Source organism: Psammomys obesus, unplaced genomic scaffold, assembly GCF_907164565.1.
Source record: "Psammomys obesus unplaced genomic scaffold, mPsaObe1.curated_primary_1811, whole genome shotgun sequence".
NCBI classification, from domain to species: domain Eukaryota; kingdom Metazoa; phylum Chordata; class Mammalia; order Rodentia; family Muridae; genus Psammomys; species Psammomys obesus.
The window spans coordinates 1,383,226-1,394,010 of record NW_026596234.1 but is presented as its reverse complement, the minus strand read 5'-3'; positions in this window follow the sequence as shown (position 1 = coordinate 1,394,010).

Here is a 10,785-nt window from a genome sequence, read left to right as displayed (position 1 = left end):
TGGCCCCAAGTAGACAGGCTTTAGCCCAGACCTCTGGACTTCTCCCCCTTTCTGAATGACTCAGGCCCCATCTGTGAACTTTGGGGTTGGGGACGGGGTGGCCAGATACTGCAGTGGTAAGGCATGAGGTGTGTGTGGATGTGTGATCACGGGTACTTTGCAGATACAAGCGTCTGTAGCACGAGGGTCGCGTTGAGCTGTGAGTGCAGACTTGAGAGGCACGCACACACACAGGCACACAAGCACACACAGAGATGGCTCTGCTGGCAACCCAACTCCAGAGGAATGAAGAATTCAGGGCCTCTTCATAGCCACCTCGCAGCCAAGCCCCGCACATCTGCTGAGAAAATGCCAATGTGCCATGTTTGGGATCCCACAAGCCTTCCTGTGTGTTGGGCAGCTGGATAAGAGGTGTAAATTCATGCATGTAATGGTCAGAGGACAACTTCCATTGTCATTGCTTGAGCACTGTCCACCTTGTTCTTTGAAACACTGGCCAGGACTAGGCTGTCTGACCAAGGGATCTGCCTGGCTCTTTTTCCCTAGCACAGGGATTGTCAACGTGTGTGCTGTCATGTCTGGCATTTCACGTGGGTGCTAGGGAGCAACCTCATGCCCTCATGCTTTCACAGCAAGCACATCAGCAAACTGAGCTGTCTCCCTCATTTTGAAAGGCTTGGCACCTCCGCTGTGACCAAGGCCACTCTACTCATCACAAGTGGACATGCAGGTCACAGCACCTAAGGGCTGAAGCCCAGGCTCTCTCAGAGTTCCTGTCTAGGGAAGTGATGCTTCCTTCAGGAAGACACAAGGCACCATGCTATCACACACAGAGAGCCACACAGTCACATGGACAAACAGACACACACAGAGAAGGGGACACCCCACACGCTGGCACTCCACCTCAACCTGCACTGCTATTAGCACTTAAACAGGGTTATGAGCGATGAGGACAGGAAGGCTCTTTGTGTAGGCAGATGCCCAGGTGAGCCGACCTGACTTTCTGCCCTGGAACCTGCTGGGCACCACCAGCTGGGCAGTGGAACGCTTGGGCCTCTGTTGGAAACCTTGTCCTCTGGGCTCACGGCAGCCACTCCCAGGGGTGTGTGACCCTAAAGAGCCTGCTTGGCTTTTCTGTGCCTTGATTTCCTCTTCTGAAGAAGAGGACTCTGTGTGCCCTGCCTCATAATGGCTGGTTGTTGTTCACATCAGCTGCTGCAGTGGGTTCAGACACTTGCCTGGTATTCATGCTGGGGTCCGAACACCTGGCCATACCTCTCACCTGGGTGCCCCACTGAGGAGCTGACCAAGTCCACAGTAGCTTCAGCTTACTGTATCCCTGAATGACTCACTCACTCACTTTGTTGTCTGGGCACTTTGATATCGTCTGTGCATTTTTAGCCGAGACACTGATATTCAGTCAACCTCACCTAGAGAAGAGACTTTACAGAAATTCCATGAGTGGCCCTTTCATGAAACACAAGCTAAGATTTCCCTCCTTGGGGATTTTCTGGTTAACTGTGTGTATTTTTATCTGCCATGATTGGTCACCCTTAGTGTGGGCATCCAGGCACAGAGTGACCTCAACCCAGAAAAGGTTCCTTCTGAGGCCATCGTGGGGGGTGGGGGTGGGAGAAAGAGGAGTCAAGAATCACCAATCCAGAGACAGGAGCCAGGCCCCACAGGTGTCCCAGGTGCCCTCAAGATAACCAAGACTCAAGCCATTCCATCTCTTTGTCCCTCATGGTTTCCTCCTTAAGACAGGGCCCCAGGATCTAGATCCCTTAGGGCACCAAGACCTCAGGGACTCAAGCAATGCAAAGCCCCAGGGTGCTAGCGTCCAGAGAGCATCTGTGGAATACAATGACTCATGTGACCGCTGAAGGTGACTGTGTGCCCTACCTACCCTGCTAGTCATCACACCAAGAGGAAGAAATTCACATACCATGACAGAAAGCTCATGGTCCTGACCCGAAGGGCAGCTTTGAAGATAATCTTTTTTGCTGTCAGGGGGTTCTGGGCATTCTCAGGTTTCCCTTGGTGTCCTCAGAACTCCTATAGTCAAGATCCCCCTGTAATCAGAGAGCCAGTAGGGATAGCAACATCTTGGCTTGCCAAGGCAAAGAGACAAAGTATAGGCGGGGAGCACCCACGTTACTCCCAAGTGGGCTCAGCTGAGGGGGTGTCAGACAGGGCTGCCCTCTGGGGGCGGCGGCTTCCTAAACTCTGCCTCTTTTGAGTTGGCAAGGTTGGGGGCTCATTTCTCACAGCAGATCTTTCTAGGAGACCAGTGCTGTGTCCACGACTGGGCTGTTAAAGCTGTGGTGTTCAGTTGGCTCTTCTCTGGTGTTCACACACCCTGAGTGAGGCACAGTGGCACAGGCACAGAGTGGCAGAAGGCAGCAGCAGTCTGCCCCATACCTGGCTAGTCTCCAGCATCCTTGGGGTCAGCAAGTGAGGGCCACATTAACCAGGCTGCCTGTGTGGAGAAGACAATCCCAGGCCTGGGTGGCACTGATGGGAGCCCACAACATCCTCTTGGTCTTCTGTGAAGGAAACTTCTGGTAGCTGTGACGAGATATACTAAGCATCGAAGAAGAATGCTTCTGCTCTATGGCCTGGAGCTCTTTTCAAGTACCCAATGCCAGTGAAGAGTCAATGGCTGTTGGTCCGTACGCCTTTTATTCTTATATTCAGCTGAAAACAATCACATAATTGCAGAATTGCTTTAGGCCTCGGACGACACCTCCCCTTTCCTGGTCAGCAGACAGCTGGTAGAATAACTGTCTCTTTAGTTCATAGCTCCGAAGTTGGAAATAAAGGGGTTCCATGCCTCCACAGGGGCTGTAAACTTGGAGAGCTGGGTGCCAGGGGGTGGCATAGCTGGGATCTGCATGCCTGGAGGCCACATGCTTGCCTGTGTATACTATGGCCTAGGCTGTCAGGCCTGCTATGTGCTGGTCCCTTTCCAGCAGGCTGTTCCAGGCCGAACCCTCCCCACACCATGACAAATGCCATTCTCACACCCAGTATCCCATGGCTTCCTTGAATTGGTCCCGGATCCCAGGGCACAAAGCCCTCTGTGTCCCATGCCAACCCAGTGGAGATGGAGAGCATCTGTTAGGCCTCGTCCCCTTCCTGAGCTGGCCAGTCCCTGCTCCCTCAGCAGAGGCCTGGCCTGGAACATACCACTTATGGAGTAGCTGGGCCTGTTGCTCTCCCGAAGACTCCACTCCATGGAGTTGGAAGCTTGTACATCACCTTTCTGAGAAGTTGCTCGTGCACATATTCTAGACTATCTGACTCAGAGTCTGGAAACCTATGTCCTTCAAAAAAAAACCTACCCCATGGTACCCAGGTCCTTGGAGAAGCACTGACCCCCAGAGACCTCTGAGCAGGTGTGGCAAAGGTCATTATGGTTTAAGAGGGACAGGAGGGTGCAAGACCTCACTACCCTCCCAGAACCACCACAACCCAAGACCTTGCTAAGGCCCTGCGGTGTCCACATGTATTTAGGGTGGACCACACCCTCGCTGAAACAGTTGATGACATGTATTGTACTGGCATGGGTGCAATCTGAGAGGCCCTCAAAGGCCCACTGTGACTGCTGGAAGGTGCTCAGGTCACTGATGGCATCAGGCTGTGCCCCTGTAACCCTTTCCGGCTTGGTGAGAGGGTTGCTGCAGAAGAAGCATGCTACCCACAGCTCTGCTTCCTGGAGGAGTAAGCAGTAGAGCCACTGGCTCCTCTCTCATCCCCAACTGCTGTCCATGAGGCTACCTTCACCAGAACCTGAATGTCTAGACTGTGAGCTAATGAACCTTTGGTATTTCATTATAGTGATGAAAAGATGTCTGGTTCCAAACTAAACAGGAAGGTACAGAAGGACTCCAGTAATGGCTGCAGCAATGACCTTATGCAAACCTTGAAGACGGGATGTTTTGCATATATATGAGACAACACCTTCTGCCTCTGTCACATCAGCCTGAGAGGGCATGCAACCACAGGATCCTAGGACCTTGTCATGCCTAAGTGACACAACAAACAGAATCTGAAATGATAGGCCGAAGCCAAGCCAGATATTAAAAGCTCAGAACATCGAAATGAGCTAACAGAATATCACACAACTACCGGCTCTGCAGTCTTAGCCAGTCCTGCTGTGGATAAGCCTGCCGCACATCAGCCTGAGAGGCCATCTGGCGAGAGGGAGCTGAGGCAGGCAGAGGGTTAGGGAGGAGGCGGATACTGCAGGCACTCCAAGCAACGGAGAGTGAAGGTGAGGAACACCAGGGACATGGAGGCCACCCGATGATCAGGCAAACCTCGAGGCTGTGAAAATAAGTCCAGCTTTCTGCCCCACCTCCATGGCTATGACAGGGAGTGTCCAGGAGGAGAACAGCGCTCTACCACCCAGGCTCAGCCACAGCCGGAGGAAGCTGTCTAAGACATCAGGTCACGACTGACACTGGCCGAGGTGACCACCAAGCCTGGTGTGAACATCTGCCCTTGTCCTTCTAGTCACACCCAGGCCATCCAGAATCACTCTGCTCTGGCCATACACACACAGGCATGTACACATATGCCCACAGGAGTATGTACACGCATGTGTCCAGGCACACAGATGCAGAGCTGTGTGCTTACAACTAAACATACACACATCCGTATGCATATACCAGTAGGCATGTACTTATGCAAAGGCCCTGTCCCCTGCCCCAGGGGCCTTTGCATAAGTACTTCCAACTCCTCCAAGACACCTCTCATCGACTCTGTCAATCTGTGGTTGTTCTGGGAACAATTGCCACTTACTTCTTATTGTTCTGACTCCTCCGGCTATGCCTGACCACCTGGACTTTCTCTGAAGTGACACCTTCTATAGAATACACAGTGACTTTGCATCCACAACTAGAATGGCTGAAGCCTTTTCTCATCTACAACAGTGCCTAGCATACAGCAGGTGCTCAATGAGTGTTTACTGTACTAGATGTTGTATGGGACCAGGAGCCATCAGCTAATGCCACAGCCATGGTCAGGAATACAGAGGAACTGTTGGCAAGCAGGGGCTGGCCACCCCAACAGTCTCACACACAGATCTGAGGGCATGTAACCACAGCCTGCTCCATCCTCAGATCTTGTCATCCTAGAACCACTAGGTGGCCCTTGGTGGGTGGAAGCTGGAAGTCCCCAAAGGTCATGTATGAGTCAGGCAGGAGAGTATTTCAGGCCCTAGGAGCTCTCTATGCACGCTCTGTGAGGATCCAAGATAAGCGGAGCACGACCCCAAGAGATGATCAATTGTGCCAGGATTGACTTTAATCAGCAACACATTAGAGGGGTTCATGTGATAACAGTTTAATGACTGTTACAGAGATAATCTATTTTATTCTCAGCTGGTTCCCGTGGTAATTACATTTCTGTTGTGTTTGATTCATAACTTGATCATTTATTCCAAGTTGTGTTGGCCTTGGACCTCGGGCTCTTGGGAACTTCTTCAGAAGGAGCCCAGAATGACTGCTTCCTCCTATGCCTAGGCCAGTAAGGCATCCTCCTCATGTCTGTCTCTGCATCTGCCTCTGTCTCTCCCTCTCTCCCTCCTTCCCCCCTGCTTCCCTCTCTCCTCTCTCTCTCCCCTTCCCTTCTCCTCTGTCATGGTGGTGGTTGAGGTTGGCAGTCCCAGATCAGGGCACATCCTCTCCTATGGTGGAGTGCTTCCTGAACACACTGTACTCTCTAATCATGCTAGGGCCTCATAGGCTCTTTTACTCATGCCTCAGTTTCCCTACTTCCAGGAGAGGGTGTTTCACTGGGGTAGAAGACAGAGGCCTCCTTTCTAATGAATGCAGAGTTTATTAAGTAACTAGAGACACCCCCATCTTTGTTGGTCAGAGAAAGATGGCACAGCAAGTGGTGAGCCTGTGCTGGCCACACATGGTAACAGGTGATGCCCGGCCAGGGATGTAGCCTCCGTCTTCCCAAATACTCTGTTTACTGCTCTAGTATCTTCAAGGCTTGGCACCAACCTCTTCAAGCAGATTGAGAGTGACCTGCTTCTAACTAAATTAGCTAGCCACCCTCATGCCCCTTCAAGATAGTCTCAGGCACTCCAGCTTGTCACTGAAGCCAAGGCCTCTGACTACACTTCCCATCTTGTCCCCAGATCCACCCCCATCATTTAATTCCACAAGAGCGGTTGAGGAGCCCTTGGTGATTAACAGCCCAACTGCTGGGCAATTACCACACCTGGAAGTCACTAATTAGGAGCTTGATTAGTCCCAGGCCCCTTTATCACTCCATGACCAAGTGAATGTGGATTGTATCTCAACACAAGAACAAATGCTGTTGATTTCTCACTCTCCCCAGCTTACAGGCCCCTCTGTAAGCTCCTGCAGAGGGTCCAGGGAACAAATAGTGACAGGTAGGCTAGGGGCAGCCATGATCTTTATATAAACCAGGACCTGTCAGAACAAGGGTGAGAGGATGAGAGGACAGGGTGAGAGGAATATCTGAGAGGGGAGGGCAAGGGGCCGGCAGGGGGAGTTGCAGATGGTGACTGGAAGTGGATGAGCAGGGACAGTGTGTGGCAGGCCGTGCAGCTGGAACTCTGGGACAGCCCAGTGCGACCTCCATTGCTCCTTGTCACTTGTCTGTGGCAGGTTGTTTACTTGTTTTGTCTTGATTGCCCTTAGGAAAGAAGAGAATGGGTTTAGGAAAATGGACCACACAGCCGGTGTCTTGCAAATACTTCTCCCCTAATTAGATTTTGACCAGGGACATGATAAATGCTCAGAACACACTGCCATATAGGCTCTGCTCTGGAAGAAGCACCCAGGTCCCTGCTATGACTTGGAGGTGAGGCCTTCATTCACACTAGCTCTGGGTCACCTAGGAGGGGCATCTCCAGACTTCCAAGAGTTAGAGCTGACCCCTCTCCACCCTTCCCTCTTTCTCCTTGCCCTCTTCTGCCTTCACTCCCTATTCCTCCTCTCCTTCCTCTCCCTCCCATCACCTCCCTTCTTTCCCTCTAGCCTCTTTTCTTTCCCTTTCTTCTTTCCTTCCTTTCCCCTTCATCTCCTCCCTAGCCCCTCCTCTCCTAATTGCCTCCTCCCTCCTCCCTCTTCCTCTTCTTCTTTCCTTCCCTCTCTGTAGTTATGAAGCCCACAAAAGGGTCCTCTGTCTTCTTCTCCCTCAGGCTGGGTGGCTGGAAAAGTCCTGAGGCCTCTAAGCTAAGGAATTAGGAAGAGAGCTGGGTGAGGGTGTTCTTCCTTCCAGGTGGGTGGTGGTTCCTGAGTCCAGAGCCTCACTGGGTGGCTGGGTGATCTTGGCTCCCACATCTGGGTAGAGTTAGCTCTGTCCTCAGGCAAAGCCGCCCACAGACTCTTTCTGAGAAAAATGAGCTTTGCATCTCTATAAATCTCCCGCACCCCTGTGCGCAGCTTCCTGGCCAGGATGACAGGTGATGACTAAATAGCTATTCACAAGACATTATCTCCAAGCACCAGCTCAAATGAGGCTTTTCTCCGCGCACAGCTGAGACAGGCGCGTCCCTCTGTTTACCGAGGACAGCGGGGCGACTGTGGAGAGGCGTGCAGTCTATTACTCCATTAATGCCACAGTTGTGACTGAACGTCACGTTGTATAGCTCTGGAATGACGAAAACTCAGCCATGCTGAAAGGCACGGAGGGGGAAACGGGGAGGAAGGGGAGAGAGTCTGGTAAGGAGAGCGAGGCACGCAGAGTGGAGGACCCCCTGGACAAAAGAGACGCCCCTCCACCCACTCCCTCCGCTGAGGAGCCTTTGTCACACAGTTTCCCTTGCCCTGAGCTAGGCAGGGATGAGAGCGGAAGCGGCACCCAGGGGCTTTTCTTTGCCATCATACCCACAGCCCCCAACCCAGTGGATCCCAGCCTGTGGGTTGCAGGAGCCATGGCCACACGGACGCACCTCGCACACGTGGAACTCTCATTGCTAGGAAGGGGGCTTCAGGATTTGGACTGGCTGAGTGCCTGGTTATCAGGAAGAGGACTCATTTTGTGAGACACTCAGTAAATCCTTCAAAGAAGCCACATTGGTGCCTATCTCAGCAGGAGCCCACATCAATACTTTAGTCTGGAAAGGCAGATCCATCACGAAAGCCTCTGAAGTTAGCGGTCCAGCCAGGTGTGCTGGTGTGCCTCTGCAATACCAGCACCCAGGCATGGGCAAGAGGTCTGCCAAGTTCCAGCAAAGCTGAATGCAAACCAGGCTTTCTGTCATCCTCCTGATTAAGGTGGGTTGTGCTCTCCGCCTCCTGCCCATTTCCTGGACTTTACACCTTCCTTTGTTAACTAGTCTTCTTCCACTGCATGTGGGTTTGTGTGAAAGCCAGAACTGGAAGAGGCCATCCTAGGACCAATGAAACCCAGGCCCACATGTGGATACCTGCAGATTGCTGGGAGATGGCCCTGTAGCCTCTAGGACTGGGTAAGGGGCCAGTTCCTTTGTGGGACGCTGTTATCTGGTTCCAGGCCCAGTAGGCTGCCCCCATACCATGTGACTATCAAGATGGTGGTCACAGCACCTTTGTCACTCAAGTGACCTATCTCCATCCCACACTCAACCCTTCTGGGACTGATGCTTTTCCAGAAATGTCCTGGTGGCCTCAGGCCCTTTAAGGTGATCTGGAAGGTGGTAGCCATGCATAGGACTTCATGGAGGTTGAGAAAGCAAGAGTGCCATCCTGATACTATCGGGACCTTGGTGAATAGAGAGGATCCTGGCCATGGACACCCCGAAGGCTCCTGTTCTTGCTGCTTAGAGGACAGCAGAGTTTAGGGAGCAGGGGAATGGAAAATTAGGAATGCCATGGCTGAGGATGAACCGGCCTGAAGAAAGCCCTTTGTGAGGACCGGACAGGACATACAGGAAGGAGGACCGAAGCAACATAACCTCTGACTTTACCCCTGTCCCCACTTATCTGGTCTCTGCTCACCCCTGACCTCTCCTCTTCCATGCAGAGGCAGCATCTCACAGCTGATGTGGCTATTGTGCCCTGAGGGACAGCCCTCTAAGGATTCCTAGCAGAACAGGATAGAGTCCTTGGCGGAATTGTTCCTGGGATTAAGCTCTCCCCAGGGCTTTCCTTTCTGTCCCAATGCATTGCCTTAGCTGACCTGTCTGTCCCATGTCTGTCTCAGGGACACACGAGTCTGTAGGCTCTCATAATTCCAAGAAACAAGATCACTCTCCCAACTACCTCCAGGGGAGAAACAGCTTCAGATGGCATGACCCGATGACCTGCTCCCGCCATGTTTAGGGGAGCTGGAATCCCCTCAGGAAAGCAGGGGGACAAAAGAGACCCACAGCCACATTCATCTAATCACACCGATGCACAGAGCCCTGGGCAAAAGCCCCACTCTGCTTCCCTTGTTATCATTTCAGCTTTGCCATTTATTTCACAGCAGAGGGGCTGTGGGGGACATTAACATTCATGTGCTCAGCAGTGAGGCTCCACAGCAGAAGCTCCTCGGTAATGAGAAGGCAACACCCTACCAGCTTCCATTGCAGTGACTGGATGGTTCACAGAACCCGTGGCGGAGAAAACAGTCCCATCAATTTGCTTTGTATTACTGATTGTCCTGTTGGCTTTGATGTGGTAAGTGTCAGGATCACTCACAGAGTCAGATTGGTGCCGTGACCCCAAGAGCCTCTGCCTGCTCGGGTATTTTTCAGCTAACAGGTAACCTCATTGTCCCCTCTCACCACCACTGTGTCCCTCCTGTTTTGTAGGACTGACATTGTCTGACGAAACGGAGAATCTCTCTTCAGTGCACAGGCAGGTTCAGAATGCAGTTCAGTGATAGCCTACCAGGGATGTCACTCGGCACTGTTGAAGGAGACCTGGCTGCAAGTGGTTTCTGGGTCACCAGCCACACTTAGGAAAGCCCCAGAAGAATCCAGCTTTGCAGATTCCGCACTGGGATCTATTGTATGGCTTTTTGGAGGGGAGACACAAATAAATGTTTATTCATCCCAGACAGCGTACTGGCAACATACTGAAGAAACAATTCCACTCAAGACTAGCGTGGTGAATCAGTGCATTTTTCAGGATTTCTTACAGGACCACCTGTGACTGAGGTATCACTGAGAAACCCACAGGCAAGCTGCACCCCAGGAGCTCACTGCACAATTTGTTGTCATCTTCACCCTTTCCAAGGGTCTCCCCTCCCCAGCCACTATTACTGCTTGTATAACCATGGGCCCTGGGGATCTTGTAAACTTCAGGAGCTTCCTGTGTCTTGTAAGTTTTGTTTACTTTGTGAGTATTACATGCCTCCTTCCTCTTTTCAGGGGTTTCACTTTTGGGGAAAATCACTAGACAACAAGTGTGCTCCGGTCCTCAGCACTGTTCAGCAGAATCTTGTTCACAGGTCAGGAAGACAAAAAGCTGGGAGACTGCAGTAGCAGATATAGTCCTTGTTACCACGTGCCTGCAGGATGTCCTCCACAGGCTTACATGCTTGAACACTTGGTCTCTAAGCGGAGAGTACTGTCTGCAGAGCTTGTGGAATCTTTGGGTAGCAGGGCCTATCTGGCAGTAGTCATAAACTACTAGGGTCAGACTTTGAGAGTTCCAGCCCTCCCCTGCTTCTGGTCTCAACTCCACTTTCTGGTTGTTGTCAGGTAAGAGGGTGCTGCTACCATGGGCAGATCTACTCCTGCCACTGTGGTGGGCTGTATCCCCTGAACTGTGAGCCAAAATAAACCCTTCCCCCCTTAAGTTTCTTCTGTCAGATGTTTGGTTGCAGCAG